This window comes from Schistocerca americana, chromosome 3 (genome assembly GCF_021461395.2).
Source record: "Schistocerca americana isolate TAMUIC-IGC-003095 chromosome 3, iqSchAmer2.1, whole genome shotgun sequence".
In the NCBI taxonomy this organism is placed as follows: Eukaryota; Metazoa; Arthropoda; class Insecta; order Orthoptera; family Acrididae; genus Schistocerca; species Schistocerca americana.
This window is the reverse complement of record NC_060121.1, coordinates 429,279,689-429,295,952: the sequence shown is the minus strand read 5'-3', so window position 1 is coordinate 429,295,952 and position 16,264 is coordinate 429,279,689.

Sequence of the window (16,264 nt, the reverse complement as noted above, 5' to 3'; positions counted from 1 at the left end):
AGGAAGGAAGAGGCCCTGGCGTAAAATTCCACATCACTAGGCTATGTGGAAATGCCTTATTTTAGTTTACCTCAGTCAGTTTCATCACATCCACGACAGGTTCATTAACTGTGGAATGCAAAATATATGAAGTTTCATACAAATTATATCTACAAGTCTTTGTTCACAATAGTTTCAATAAATGCTATTTAAAAACGTACACAAATTTAAATAGTCTTAGGGTATCTTAAACTGTATTGACAGTTAATAAATTTTCCTATTGGATAAAACAATTTGTCAAACAAAATTAATTTAAGTAGGCTTATCTTTAAATTTTTCCTTATGTGTGTCCCCAAGCTAGTGTTGGAGTACTGCCTGAATACGTCGCAAATACGACCATTCAGCTGTGCACTTAACGAAATACTTCTTTTCGTAGGGTGAGAAGAGGTAGTGTAGTCCATTTGTTGCTCTAAATAAATCGAAACATTTATGCTAATTTTTACGTATAGTTACTGAAGTGCTATTTGGTGTTGTATATAATTCCTTCGATAGTGCAGCCACTCGTGTACTGAGTAACATGATACCAGTAACAGCGGTGTATCCGCTATGTTCAGCATGCCGTTTTGTCTTATTCAGGGAAAGTAGAACGCGTTCAGCAACCGGGCACCACACTACTTGTAGACCGACTACCCCGGAAACTGGAACCCAATGCCTGTTGCACGATGCCTATACAGGGTCTCCCATTTTAATCTCTACCCGCCGATATCTCTGGAGCTGCACAATTCTCCAAGAAAATTCTCTAATAAAAGTAGTAAAGTTTGAAGGGAGCCATGGAATGGTTACTTCGAAATGACCTTCAACCCAGTTTTCAAGGTCAAACCAAGGTCGAGTTAATTTTTGCAAATGGTAATCCTTACTTTTCATTCCATATTAGTATTCTACGTGAAAAAAAACGCATTGTTTGTAGGGAACATTCTTTTTCAAAAACCCATTGGTTTGTCGCTAGGGGGAACTTCATTGTATCTTTCACAGGTTAACAGTATCTTCAGAACGAAGCGAGATCGGGAAAAATTTCCAAGTTCACCAAAATTTCACCAGTGGACAGAGTTCAGAAACCCGTTGAAAATTTTTCCTGATCTCTTCTCACTCTCGAGTAACCGGTAACCTGGGAAAGTTACAATGAAGTGCCCCCTGGCGACAAACCATAGTTTTTCGAAAAAGATGTTCCCTACAAACAATGCGTATTTTCCCACGTGGAATACGATACTGAATAAAAAATAGGAGTTACCATTTGCAAAAATGAACTGGATCTTGGCTTGACCTAGAAAACAGAGCTGAAGGGTATTTCGAGGTAACCACTCCATGACCCTCTTCAAACCTTCCAAACCTCTAGTAAACAAGAAACTTATTTTGCACAATCGCGCCGCTACAGAGATATCGACCGGTATAGAATAAAATAGGACACCCCATATTACGGCAAAAAAAAATTAGTCTTTCAATGTTTCACGCAGTTATTGACCGAATATAAAATGCTCTCCTCATCTAACGATTAGTATGTCACGTTAAAGATGTATCATACTAAGGCAACTGTTGCAAACTTTATAAATAATCTCGAACTTTCACGAAACTTTTCTTACCGACACCCACCACAAAATTCTGAAAGGAATAAAATTTATCGCTAAATACATTTTGCTGCTCATGCAGTAAAACATCAGTATCATATAAAACTTTATAGTTTATTGCTTATTTACTACTGACTCTAATCGCAACATATTCTCAGACAGTACCCACGTATACCATTGAACGTAGCTTCAAAATTATATTACTGTACGACACATAGTTCAGGAAACATGGCGCCATAGACATTTAGGTGCGTGAAAAACCTGCTTGTGCCTAAAATGGAGCGCAAATTACATAGACTATACTCATCTGATGTTTCAAAATGAGAGCACTTAGCGGCTTCCAACAAACTTCAGGCGTAATTGCAAACCTTTTCGAAACTTTTTCTCGCTTACACACTCAGTGTAAAATATTTGACACATGAACTCATTCGTAAAGTAATCAGACGTCTGAAGCTGATGTGTAAATGGCACTTCGATTCCTTAAGGAAGCAGTGGTTTATTGGTCCATTCCCTGCTCATCCACAAACACCCAGGCGCAACCTTACATTCCGCCAGAGCTTACCAAAAACCATTGACAGATGCGTTGTGCACATACTCAACTGACACGACATAACATATCGGCGAAACATTGATCAAAAGTATTCGGACACCTCCAAAAACATACGTCTTTCATATTACGTGCATTATGCTGCGACCTACTGCCATGTACTCCATATCAGCGACCTCAGTAGTCATTAGACATTGTGAGAGGGCAGAATGGGGAGCTCCGCGGAACAGACGGACTTCGAACGTGGTCAGGTGATTGGGTGTCACTTGGGTCATGCGTCTGTACGCGAGATTTCCACACTGCTTAACATCCCTAGCTCTACTGTTTCCGGAGCGATAGTGAAGTGCAAACGTGAAGGGACACGTACAGTACAAAAGCGTACGGGCCAACCTCGTCTGTTGACTGACAGAGACCGCCGACAGTTGAGAAGGGTCGTAATGTGTAATAGGCAGACAGCTATGCAGACCATCACACAGGAATTCCAAACTGCATCAGGATCCACTGCAAGTGCTATGACAGTTAGGCGGGAGATGAGAAAACTTGGATTTCATGGCCGAGAGGCTGCTCATAAGCCACACATCACACCGGTAAATGCTAAACGACGTCTCGCTTGGTGTAAGGAGACTAAACATTGGACGATTGAACACACGTCAATCAGGAAAAAACGGAAGCCTTAACAGTAAAAGTCAAACATTGGATAAGGAATGCCCTTATTGCTCATATAACGCTTTTGGGAATTTATTCGTCATCAGATATCCAGGAGCAATTATTGCATGCAAACTAATCTACGAATGTTTCTTTCACATAAGACTTAAACGCCATGTCTAGGGGCAGTAATCACTGCTGGCTATCTGACGATGGATAAGTTAGGAAACGCGTCATATAAGCAACAAAGTCATTCCGTGGCTGATGTCTGACTCTTACCATTGCGACCGGGTCACCCTGAATGGAGAACTACTTATTAATATAAAAATTATATTCTGCGTCCTGCTTGATTTATATGTCACAGGTGTTGTTATTGAAATTAAAACACTGCCGAAAATATCTTGTATGCCCTGGGACCGCTACCTCGCCATTGTCAATGTCGATAACACTTAAACATGGTCGAGGTTCTCGTTTCGCGAAATAGATGAACAGTCTACATACAGAACTAAATTATAACGGAACCCTCAGAGAGAGCTGCAAGTAACAGGTTTGAAATTCCCCTTGAAATGTCTCACTATGATCAGCTACCAGAAAGATTCTTTTTGTGTATACTCTGCAAATTTTATATTAATTAAGTTTAACCGCTCTTTATTGTATTAATTGTCCGCAGCTCGTGGTCTTGCGGTAGCGTTCCCGCTTCCCGCGTTTGGGGTCCCGGGTTCGACTCCCGGCAGGGTCACTGATTTTTCCTGCCTCGAGATGAGTGAGAATTGCTGCGTCGTCTTCATCATCATCATTCATCCCCATTACGGTTGGAGGAAGGCAATTGCAAGCCACCTCCGCTAGCACCTAGCCTAGTCGGCGGTGCGAATCTCCCGCATCGTCCCCTACGCTCCTAGGAGTATGGGACCTCATCATTGTATTAATTAATTCCGTTTTCATCCACTACAATATATAATATCAGTTATTATTACGTCAAGCTTGTGTTTCTAGTTGTCTCCTATCTCAGATATGTGTAGATTGCGTCGCACCCTTACCTCATGTCCATAGTGGTGCAGCGGTTGTTTTGTTTTGGTCACGCTTCCTGATTTTATTAAGATGGCGTGACACACTTCTTAATTTTACGCGAACAAGCAACAAAATTGTTACCAACGCACCATTTGCAAAGAATTAGCTTGAATCAAGTAATGTTCATAAGAATTAAAAATAAATTTACAGCAGTCTGAGTGGAGTACCCAGGTGGGAGTAATATTGTCAGTTTAATCAGAATCGCCTATAATGCCAAATTTCATCCAAATGCTCGATAGGTCACTTCACGGTCCTTTAATATGGTTCAAATGGCTCTGGGCACTATGGGACTTAACATCTATGGTCATCAGTCCCCTAGAACTTAGAACTACTTAAACATAACTAACCTAAGGACATCACACAACACCCAGTCATCACGAGGCAGAGAAATTCCCTGACCCCGCCGGGAATGGTCTTTTAATAAATAGAGAATACGGAATTGCAGCTTGGTACGTGTTCACCTGAGTACTGACTATCGATTAATCACTCTTTGGCGCTGTTAGTAGAAAATGTCGCCATGAAGTTACTACCTTTCCTCTTTTACAGTTTATACGGTAAAGCCTCTATTCTCAGATTACAAGGAGAATCTCAACAACTTCAGTGTGATGACAACATACAGCCAGTGATTCTTCAGTTTTTCCAGGCGTATTTCATGACGAAATAAATCTCGGATGAAGAGTGTGTACAAAGGACACAATATTTCAGCATTCGACCTTGTTGCCGTCATCAGGTGTGCTGATGTACATCAACACACCTGATGATGGCAAAAAGGTCGATCGCTGAAATATTGTGTCCTTTGTACGATCACACCAGGCTGTTCACCCGAGATTTATTTCGTCAACGTACAATCTGTCCTCTTTTATAATAGTTGTTACAGATGGTTAGCTTTCTGGTTGTTCATATCCATCTTTTCATACACTCAGTCCTGCGAACATGCAAGGTAATATTGTGCCAAACCTTTTGTTCTTTCTCCATGCAACTGCCCTACTTGCATAGTCGCTCCCTTTCACCGGTTTTACGTTACTTAATATCTCTGAATATAGTATTTCAGAATAAATAACGCACATATTACTTAATACAGAAGTGTGTAAATGTTGCATTTTCATTTCATTAAGGAAATTTCTGGTAATACAGATTTACACTTACATAAGAAATAAAGAAATGAAAAATCCTTCTCAGTGTCACTGACTATTATAGGACAGACGTTGATTGATTTAATTAACACGAATCTTCCAATACATAATTACTTAAAGCTTCCACATTACTTAATCAAATAGCGCTGCAATGTCCGTTTTAATTCACGCGTTAACCATTCTGGGCCATCTGCTTCGCAGGATAATGAGTGTTTTCTTATAGGCTACGCATGATTTCTCGCGAAACTGTCTTCTCTAAGCCGCTAACCTGCAAGTTTAGATGAGAGACCCTGCTCTGGCTGACAAGGGCGAGTGTAATTACGAGAGCTGAAGTTATGATCGATTCAGCTAATGGCTCGGTTAACGAATTTGTATGGCACGCCTTCAGAAATCAAAGAGTCGATTACATGTCCGTTGCGGGGTTTATGTTTTCAATCACATTCTGAATTCAATGCCGTGGCCACCGACTGAGGGCAATTACCTTAATTAAAACTCCAGTTTACGAGGGTTTTCATTGTCCATTCCGCCAGTGTGAGGTCAGTTTAAATGATGAAATTGTCCGGAGAACTACGCTTATTTGAATGAACGCACCTCATTTATCATAATGTCGGTGAATTTTAACATCAAAGTCTATAAACCTTTGAGGTGTTGGGAAAAACAATAAATTATTCCAACGGTTTATGTATGCGGCATAACAAAGAGCACTGTGAAAACGATCATTTAATTTTACCAGGTACATAAAAATACGGGCATCCATTCACAGGGAGGATTCCAAGAGATTGTGTTAAGTCTGTGAATGTGATTGATTATGAAACACTCGGATCACTTATACTGGAATGCGTTCAAGCGTCCGTTCGCGCAAGCGACGCATTTTGTGTACCAAGAAGTAAGATTATGTGATTCATAAGAACGTGTAAAAGTTGAAATAATAGTTATTAAAAGGAAGAAATGAAACATCTTGCGAGGTACGATAGAAATTTATACAACACGGGAAAAGAAACTCTATGATAAATTTAACTTGGGGAAAAATAGAGCAATTCACAATATGAGCGTAAAATTACCACAGCAACGCGTTATAAATATACAGTTTTAGGGCTATTTTAAGACCGCCACGACTGCCTGTGTCCAATTTTCATGTTAGGAACTTTTACCATATTAAACTTACGCGAGCAGGTATGAATGAGGGACGTGACGGTCATACGGAGTACATCCAGCACATATTTTCTGCACGTGTTCCATTAATCCAAGCTATCGAAGCTTGTTATAGTTTCGACAGTTTTATGTACCAGATTTCGTGCCTATGCCGATGACGCTAGTATTAAATACTTGTTCGAAGCTGTAACATGTATCAAACAGACTGTAGTGTAATGAATTAAACTTTCACTCTGTAACACATTGCACACTGTATTGCACTAAAAGTCCATGATAAACTGAAACTGTGTTTTAAGTGCAGCAGCGTAAGACCTTGGATCGATTTATCTAAGTGAGGCATCATAGTTACGCTTCGATCTGTCAGAACGTCTGTTTTATTTTCCACATTTTGTAAACATTCTCCGTTACGTACAACTTCGGTCCGTGAGGATTTTTTTAAACACTTCTAGGCTCTTAAAGCGGTGGGAGGCATACTCAACATTCTTACTTTATAACAGGATCTTCTATTTATTCTACCTCACTCATTATGCAACTACGTGTACCGAAAGGAGATCGGATAAAGGAAACTTCATAATTATCATCTATCTACATAACTGAGAAATCATTGCTAACTGTAATAATACTTCTCCATATAGAATGTCTCTGAAATATCAACGACAAAAAGCTGCAATGTTACTCAGACTTAGATCTTAAGTAGTATTACTTTTCATTCAGGAAGACCTCTGATGCAAGTTGAATTACGAAATTTCTTCCTTATGGTGACATCAATGACGCTTCATTCACTCGCCTAACAATGTAGTACCATCATCTCCATGCCTAGCAAAGGACATCGGATTAACCATTCTTTCTTTGTTGAAAGATATATACAGTATCAAACGAGAAGCTGAAAAAACTGATACAGTGTAACATGTGACTAATCAGTGTTCTGATAAAGATATCTGCGATAGCTAGTCTCATTTCACTGAAATAAAATTTACTTGATATTTTCTGCAACGTGTTCAATGAGGTCAAGAAAATTATTTTACGTTACGTTGATCTCAAATTTACGTATCATTTTATTTGACCATTTTTAATGCCTTATATTTGAAATCCATCGTCTTACGAACTCTCCTGTCTCAGAAAATCACTTTTGATTACACTGTGCTAGCGGTACTGATAACATTGCACAATGAAATATATGAATTCCATTTCAATCACCCTGAATCGTCAAAGGACAACATAATAGATGCCACATCACTATTGCATGAAAGAAAGGGCGAAGGAAACATGTTTCTAAAAACATCTTGAAGCTTAAATGACACACTTTGATAATTAAGCCTTGCCTTAAATATGTGCGATAAGATAATATGACTGGAACGGCAACCAGTTCTGGCAAAGCAGCAAGAAGCTTGTATTTTGTTGAGGCGTTCGGCTAAAAAAGCTTTATTGAAGACTGCGTTAAAATAATAGTCTCCGACAAGTCTTTCCCGTTTTACAGATGTTTTACCAAAGTTGAAAATTCTGAATCTAGTGAAAGAATATTGTATGATTAACAGTTACTGGTGAAGAACGGGGAAGAATGTGAATAGTATTAGCACTGGTAGCAAAAAGCGCAATGTACTCGACAATAATTTAGAATGCCGTGGACATCATTTACTGATGTGTGAAACAGTTCTGTAGACATTGTCCATCATGTTATACCACTGAAAAGATCAGTGCTACTCGTTAGAAGAGCAAAAAGCTGAGCTCTTGCGCTGCAGAAATCGGGCTGTCGTCCGTCGTAACAAGAGAGGCGGTGACTACTGCGTGGACTAGGGCCACAGTGTTCTTTCACAGTAACATGTTGGTGGTATCTTATCGAGTGAGGGACAGTAGTATGGCAAATGTAGTGGGACACTGAGACGTAACACAAGTCTCTGACAGAAAGAATGAGCTCATTAATTTTTCGTGCGAAGTCACATATGTAGGCCACACTTTGTTCCAACGAAATAGTTGAATGTGTTCATGTAATGAACGTTTAGGAAGCTATTGTACGCATGTACCTGAACAAACCAGTTTATTGTAACATCGTGCGAGAATCCTAAAAACGTTTCAAGCACTCTCGATTGTGTCAAATCTAATTCTAATCCAGTTATAATTGTTGGCTGAAATTTTGTCTACATTGCACTTAGTGACTGTTTTTGCTGAGTAATTGTCTAAGTTATGCTGAGTATTTACAACTTATTGGTCTTTGCAGATGCTACACTATGACATTCTTAATAAAACTAAAATTTTAAATTTTCGAATTTTTACTGATAGGTTTCCACTACAACTGAGGCACATGAAGTTTCTAAAGCCGAACTCCACGGCAGATGAAAACGGGACCGCTACGATCGCAGGTTCGGATCCTGACTCGGGCATGGATGTGTGTGATATCCTCAGGTTAGTTAGGTTTAAGTAGTTCTAAGTTCTAGGGGACTGATGACCTCAGATGTTAAGTCCCATAGTGTTCAGAGCCATTTTAACCATTTGCAGATGAAAAATAAGTTTCGTGCAAGTACCGTCGTAAACAGTCATGCCATTGCACGGCCACACTTCATCTACAGTACAATAACACGCCTAGTTCACACACTTCCAGCTCCCCCAGTCGGTTTACTGGTACCTCTGGTCTCTTGTGTTTGAAGGACCAGAGCTGAATCGCCTCGCGGCCGCCCCGACCGGCCTTTTCAACTTTGACACACAGTGAGCACCACCACACAGAGCCCAAAACTACAACGTTCTCGTCAACGACAATGCGCTGTTTTATTCATTAGTCTGTTATTTAAACAATTGCTTGTTGTTGCCTTTAAATATATGTGACAGTTTGTATAGCGTGTAATGTCTTGGGGATATAGGTGCTGCAAGCTGAGCTTCTCAACGAAACCTTACGCAATTATTTCAGAATACTCGATTTTTCGGTAGAGAATGTGTTGTGTATAAATCGACTCTGCTCAAACAAGTATTGGATGCTAGCGGCCCATTCTCACAGTTACGTACTGTGGAAGTCTTTAATTGTAGACTGTGTTTCGGGTAGGTCAGTTTCTATCACTTGTGGACTCAGAACCGACATCCTGTTCCGAAGGTTCCTTTCAAGAGTCCTGGTGTTTTGGTTTGAGCAAGTGATCTTGATCGGATCGCAGACAGCGTCATTCCGATAGTCATTGCGGACGCAGCTGATTAGGAACTGAATGATGAAGGAGCTTGGTGCTGCTATGGGTGTGAGATGTGTATGGGATGTGGCTCATTAGTAGTAGGGTAATTGGGCTCTGACCCCAATTTTAATATCAAACTGATAGCCAAATTAATTAAATTGATCATTAAATTAGCCACCAACGTCGCCTACCCTCACACCCCACCCACTCCTGTATGATGTCATGTGTTTTCCTCACCTGGCACGTGGGTCACCGCCTCCTCCCTCCTCCCACCCCTTCCCCTCCCCCCTCCCCTCGCCCAACGTACCTATTGGCAGGAATTTCGTATTTTGGCGGCAATTTCGAATTTTCGCTGTACAATTCATTTGTCAATTCAGAGGACGTAATAGTAACGGAAATTGTTGATGGAAATTCTTTATAAAACAGGAATAGGTGGCAGAAATAAAAAAATTCAAAAGATGAGGAATTTGTGAATTAAGCTCTGAGAAGGACATAATTTGCATTTCGCTGGACAGAGATGCTCTTGCTTAACTTACGATCGCTTCATCGTTTCGCATACTGCGATAGCAAAGTCATTAAGACGCTCAGCAGTGGGTCGCCGGGCTCGAGTGCACTAGTGGCGTGCCCAGGCCTCATCCCTTTAATCATAACACATCTTTGAAGGTATGTGTTGCGTTCTGGTTTGTGCAGATCATGAACTACAGTCTCCACACTTAGCTCAGATATTACTGACGCAACTTCATACGAATGAGCCGTATTACCAGCGGCAGTTGAAGCCATGAGCAGTCGTAGTTGGTCTATTAACTCATTGGGGTCGTTATAAAATATATATTGCGGGAGTCGACTGCTAACACTTTTATGCTGAATGTTAACACCATCACCACTGCTATTTTTTTCACCATCAAATATGTGTTTTATAATGGATTTGTATCTCACATTGATTCGGGTTTTTTCATTATTACGCACATCAACCGAAAACTTTAATCACGATACATTTAGTCGAATAATTAACGGTTTTTGTGGGTCTTAGAAAAATAAGGATCATTGGACTGGGTGTTTATCACCGATCTGTAATGTCTTTTCATTTAAAGTTATAGGTTGTGTGCCCAACATGTATGGTTTCTTACCACTGACACCGAAGTCTTATTTCTCTGCCTCGTGATGACTGGGTGTTGTGTGATATTCTTAGGTTAGTTAGGTTTCAGTAGTTCTAAGTTCTAGGGGACTGATGACCATAGATGTTAAGTCCCATAGTGCTCAGAGCCATTTGAACCATTTTGAACAGAAGCCTTATCTATTCTAGCGTCGCCGTTGTGGAATTTCGCTCAGAGTTCATCGAGAGATTCAGTAACTGGTTTAATGGTTTCCCGCAGTGTCTGCTCCTGCTTCTAATGCCCTAACCTGAGCAACCGTAACATCTGGCGAACAGCCTCCCGTGCCTCGGTGACTTTATGCTTAGTCGACATCTTGGTGTATACTAAGCGGACTTCTGTGCAGTGTGAGGTTTTGTATACACGATCTCTTTCTTCTTACGCTGCTGCCCCTTCTTGATAACAGCTGTTTTCCCTTCAGTTAAGTCGCCTACTTCTTTTCTTTTCAGTTGCGTTAACCAGTTTATACAATGTTCCCTTCTCAAAAACAACTATTTCCCCTTCATTTAAGTCGTTTACTTTCTTCTCGATTGCATTAACCCGATCATTCAGTGTATTGTACAGTCTCAGAAGGATATGACAATACGTCCCTAGTTCCTTCCGTGCGTCTCCAACATTTTACGTTCTACAGTGTGAATTTTCGCTTCTATGTACAAGTGAATGTTTTGTCTATACACACCGATCTTAATAAATTGAGCTCCTGGAATGCGTGCGAATTTATCCATGGTGATGCGTGTACTGGTGTATTGACCTCTTTGCATGGCTATATATATATATATATATATATATATATATATATATATATATATATATATGACCTGCTGGAAATTCCGTTTATACCTGGCATCATTCAGTTTTCTTGTCTTATCAATAACGAGAAACCCACAGTGTGAGTGATTCCAGCAATTTGCACATATCCTTACAAAATCACTGAATGACAATAGGTAAATGTATTATAAATTCAGATTGCTCTTTTTGAATGCTATAAGTGGATTTCCATTATCCCTCACAAGCTCTTTTTCGGATCCTGGAATATATCTGACTCAGAAAAAATACATGAACAGCCCTATGGCGACCGAAACAGTAATACCTACGAATTTGACCTTGGTTTTCCACAGCTGCATAGTCAAATATAAACACTGTGTTTGGCTTTACATTTACTGGTGGAGGGATCTCAGTGCTCTCACTGAATGCTGTTTATGTCACACCATTTACACCATAGTTCCAGTTGTAATAGTTGGCATTTGGACTGAAACAGTATTTTTGAAAATACACATACATGCTCTAAGCGGACTCCATCCAGATGTGTTAGCAGCAACATGAGAACGCTTGTCTTCCAACAGTTGGTTGAATCTACAATTATTGCACGTTGGGGAGGAGTACAACACACTTGTTCCCGCCTTCTTCCACACCGTCACAGCTTCATTCAATTACAACAAAGTCTTGATGCTTCACTCACCGTTCTGTTATACCTACTACGTCAGTTACCGGCATGCAGTGGGTTCTATAGAAAATAATAAACACAGGGACTTCCATGATACCGACTATGTCAAGTACTGTTGTGCAATGGGCTTTTATGGCGAGTTTAGTTAAATGACACCATTTTCTTCTCTTGCATGTTTTCAGTCAAAATTCTGGTGGCAATAGCTTCACTACTTGCAGTAGAATGAGAGGTAAGAAATGAAAAAAAGAAACAAAAACACCTAGATGGGGATGTATATATTTTTATTCAGTAATCACACAGGATGCACTACATCCACAGTTTCTTTCTTTATATGAACACCAGTACAGGATATAGGAAATAAAGCCTTTTTGTATGCACAGAATTCAATATATATTTCTCTCAAACGTATTGGCAGTACATTAGTCCTCGTTAGCAGTACAGATGACCCACTGTTCTAAGTCGTCTACATGCACACTGTTCATACTCAGATACTTTGCAATGTCTCTACACACAGCTTTAACACAAGGCAATCATATCTTCAGTCTTTCCAACGCAATGGATAACACCATCTGTAGATCGGACGAGTTCTTAACAGTAGAGTGCTGTAGATACATGGATGTGTCGCCCGATTTCACATGGACTGCTGAGTCACTGTACAGAGTTGGAATAGACAGAGCAGCACAGTAAACGTCTGGAGGAGGACGGCTGGAATGATACTCGGCGGTCAATTGCAGCTTGATGTAGGCTTTTCCATAACAAAAAATGAAAATGGTTCAAATGGCTCTGAGCACTATGGGACTTAACATCTGAGGCCATCACTCCCCTATACTTAGAACTACTTAAACCTAACTAACCTAAGGACATCAGGCACAACCACGCCCGAGGCCGGATTCGAACCTGCGACTGTAGCAGCTGCGCGGTTCCGGACTGAAGCGCCTAGAACCGCTAGGCCACAACGGCCGGCTTTCCATAACACAGTTCATCCCATTCCACTTCTGTAAACTGAACTTTAATACTTTTAGCTGCATTCGCGATCTCTATCACAACATGCCCATCTCTATCAGCAGTTGCCTATACACCAATATGCAAATGCTTCGAACCAGTAACGGTTAAATTATACACTGAAGTGAAGAGTAGTGGTGTACATGACATAACTGGTATCTTCTCGTCCACTACATCATCACTTTTTCCATGCAACATCACTGGAATATTCTGCGGTGGCTCATATAATGGGGTCCAGTATCGACCTGCATCAGGCTGATGAGGACCTCCGATTCACTTCAGCGAGTCAGGGACTGGCTGGGTGTCTTCAACGGACAATAACAGCTGATTGTACTGCTCCATCAAGATGACCTGGTACGTGACAGGATCCCAGGGTGCTCCAAGCGATCCCTACGGGCGTTACAGGCGATGATGCAACAAAAAAGATTCCATGTTCCTCACACGACAGTAAACACAGACATCGAGCAGGGGTACTTACTCTTCCGCAGCTTCTTCCTACTCTATTGCTGCTGCAGCTGCAAAGCGTTGAACGATCTCGGCTGGTGCTTCATGCTGACTTACTGACTGACTGCCGCTGAGGCTGCAGAACTGCTGGGTCGTCTTGGTATCTCCGATGTGGTCGGATAACGTGATCCTATTGGCTACTGCTAATTTCAAGCGCCTTTGGTGGTATAATACTATTAGGGGCGTGCACTTGGGCTCTCCTTCCAGGGGGACAGTGTTGAAGTCCCGGAAAGGGCACTGCTATTTTAACTTACCCCCAATTCCCGGGTAGGGGGTGTGATGGAAAGTCAGCACAGCCCAGGGACAAAGAAATTCCCACCAAAATTCGAAATTCCTATCAAAATTCGAAATTCCCGCCTATTGGGGGATGGGGAGGGGGGGGAGGATGCGGGCTGAGGAAAACACATAACGTAACTCGGGAGTGGGGGTTGGGGAATGGGCGTAGGTGTATGGGGGTTATTAAATGATCAATTTAATTAATTATCATATCAATTTGGCATCGAAATTGGGTTCAGAGCTTCATTACCCGACTACTCCCACTCGTCTGGAATTATCTACTGGCCAAACATTTAACCTCGTGTTTCTTCTATTAACGTTATCAAACATTATGAACCACGTTATCGGGTAGGAAGCATTACGTTAGTATTAATTCTTTAATTTAAACAAGTAACTTTTGTTGCTTTTAAATAGAGGGGGTGCCAGGAGGAATGTTCAGTATCCAGGGATATTGCAGAAACGTGGATTCGATGTCAAAATGTTCTGCAAACAGGGGTCTGAAACAAATTCTTTAAGAGCTATGAGCACTTCTTCATTTTCGCTGCTGTGAAACAGATATCTTTCAGTACAGGCTGTTTTCTTTCCATATTTTGAGTGAAGGTAGTATGGACAAAAACAAGAAAAACATTGTTAGGTAAACATGCGCTGTAAAATGCATATATTGAGAGCTGTCATCACTTGTTCAGTAGAAAATATTTGTTATGCAGGGGGGAGAGGAAGCAGTGTTCGTAGTTCTTACGGTATGCAGTTTAGAGCTCATTTTTGACTGGACATCTTCTGTTCATACTTTCATCTCTCAAAAATATGGAAAGCAGAGAACCTGCAATAAAAGAGATTTGTTTCCGAGTATCGAAGTTGAAGGGGTGCTTATAGTTCTTACTAGAATTTTAGAATTTTTTACTTCAAGTGACAGTTCTTGTCATATCCCTGATTAGACTGAACGTTTTTCATAGGACAACCTGCATATGTGAGAGTTTATATGATTTATGATGTTGTCTTGAGAGTTTGAAAGCTAATCGGAGCTGCCCGTGCTAGCTATTTTACCAAATGTTACTTTAGATAATGTTTCTTGTCTATGAAAATTAAAATTTAAACTTTGAACTACAAGGATGTTCTTCAAAGCCATTTTCTCCTGTGCATGTTAAATATTTTATTGGGTACTATTTTCTTGTTCACTAGCGTGTTGCTTTTCTTTAAAATTCCGAGCCCTTAATACGCTGTTAAGATATGAAGCATTTTCATTAAGTAGGCGTTATGAATTTTACTGACACGCATGTGAAGTGGATGATACGACGTATTTCAAGTCATTTGGGAACAGGTTCGATGGCACTAGAAGAATAAATAGAAGTCGAGAATTGTAGCGATGACTGGAAGATACATAACAAATAATTGGGGATGTTGGATGTAAGGGTTTCTCTCAGGCAAGGAGATTGGCACAGGAGACGAAATCGTGGTTGATCGCACAAAACCCATCAGATTAACGACAGGAAAATAAATAATTAATATCTTTCTCTGCCTGTAGTTTCTATATTAACATTAGACGCACAGCGCCCAACAGGAAATAATCCATACCAGACCAGTATACATGGGCCAGGGGAGGGGGGGGGGGGGGGGGTCACACTGCTCCATTTTCTCATGCACGTACTGGTAGAGAAGCAGCATAGAGGAGGTCATCAAGAGACAATTATTTATTAACTTTTTATTTTATGACAAATTATATAGAGGAATGGGATTCAACCGACGATATTTGCGTAATGGCGTTGAGTAAAGAAAAATTCCGTGATGTCAGACCACTTGTCACACCATTAGTCTGGTGTCAATAGACAACTTGAGTTCCTCATCTTACATAGCTAGTGGTTTTCAGACGTCAGACGACGGCAAACGCAGTGTTTTTGATAAGTACTGCATGCTAATTACTTGCATGATAATGGCCTCACCACTCCCTGTAGACAAGTGCTATCTCCTAACTTAACGTTCGGTTCATCGATCACTGTTTTACTGTCCTTCACGGTTGTGAGAACAGCTTGTTGTTGGCTCCCCACCTTCCCCTTGGAGGTGTTGTAACCACACTAACTCTCAGAACGACACAAGTCCAATTCTTTGTGATTTTTCCGTGTATTTGGAGCCAACAAACTTGTTGGTGGTTTACTGTCAGCCTCAGCGTATAAGACACGAAAGGTGTAATAAACTGACAACAATTGGGCTCTTAATAAGCGAACTGATTAGATTTATTTATGAATCGCTGCCAGCTATTCGTCATACATTAGCTAGCACATACATTGATGGAAATAATCGCAACACCAAAAAAAAATCGTTGATGGACGGTAGTGAATTTGTGTGGGTAACATGTGTAATTGATTAACATTGCAATATCACAGGTTATTGCAATCGCAATAGAAGTTATTGAAAATACTAAATCATGGTATATTTATAATAGCTGTAAGCGCCTGAATGTTGAATGGAAGCATGCAGATGTGCGTGAATTGTGTTGTACAGTTGCCGGATGTCAGTTTGTCGTATTGAGTTCCATGCCTGTTGCACTTAGACGGTGAATACAGCGACATTTCATTCTGGATATGGGGATTATGCTGG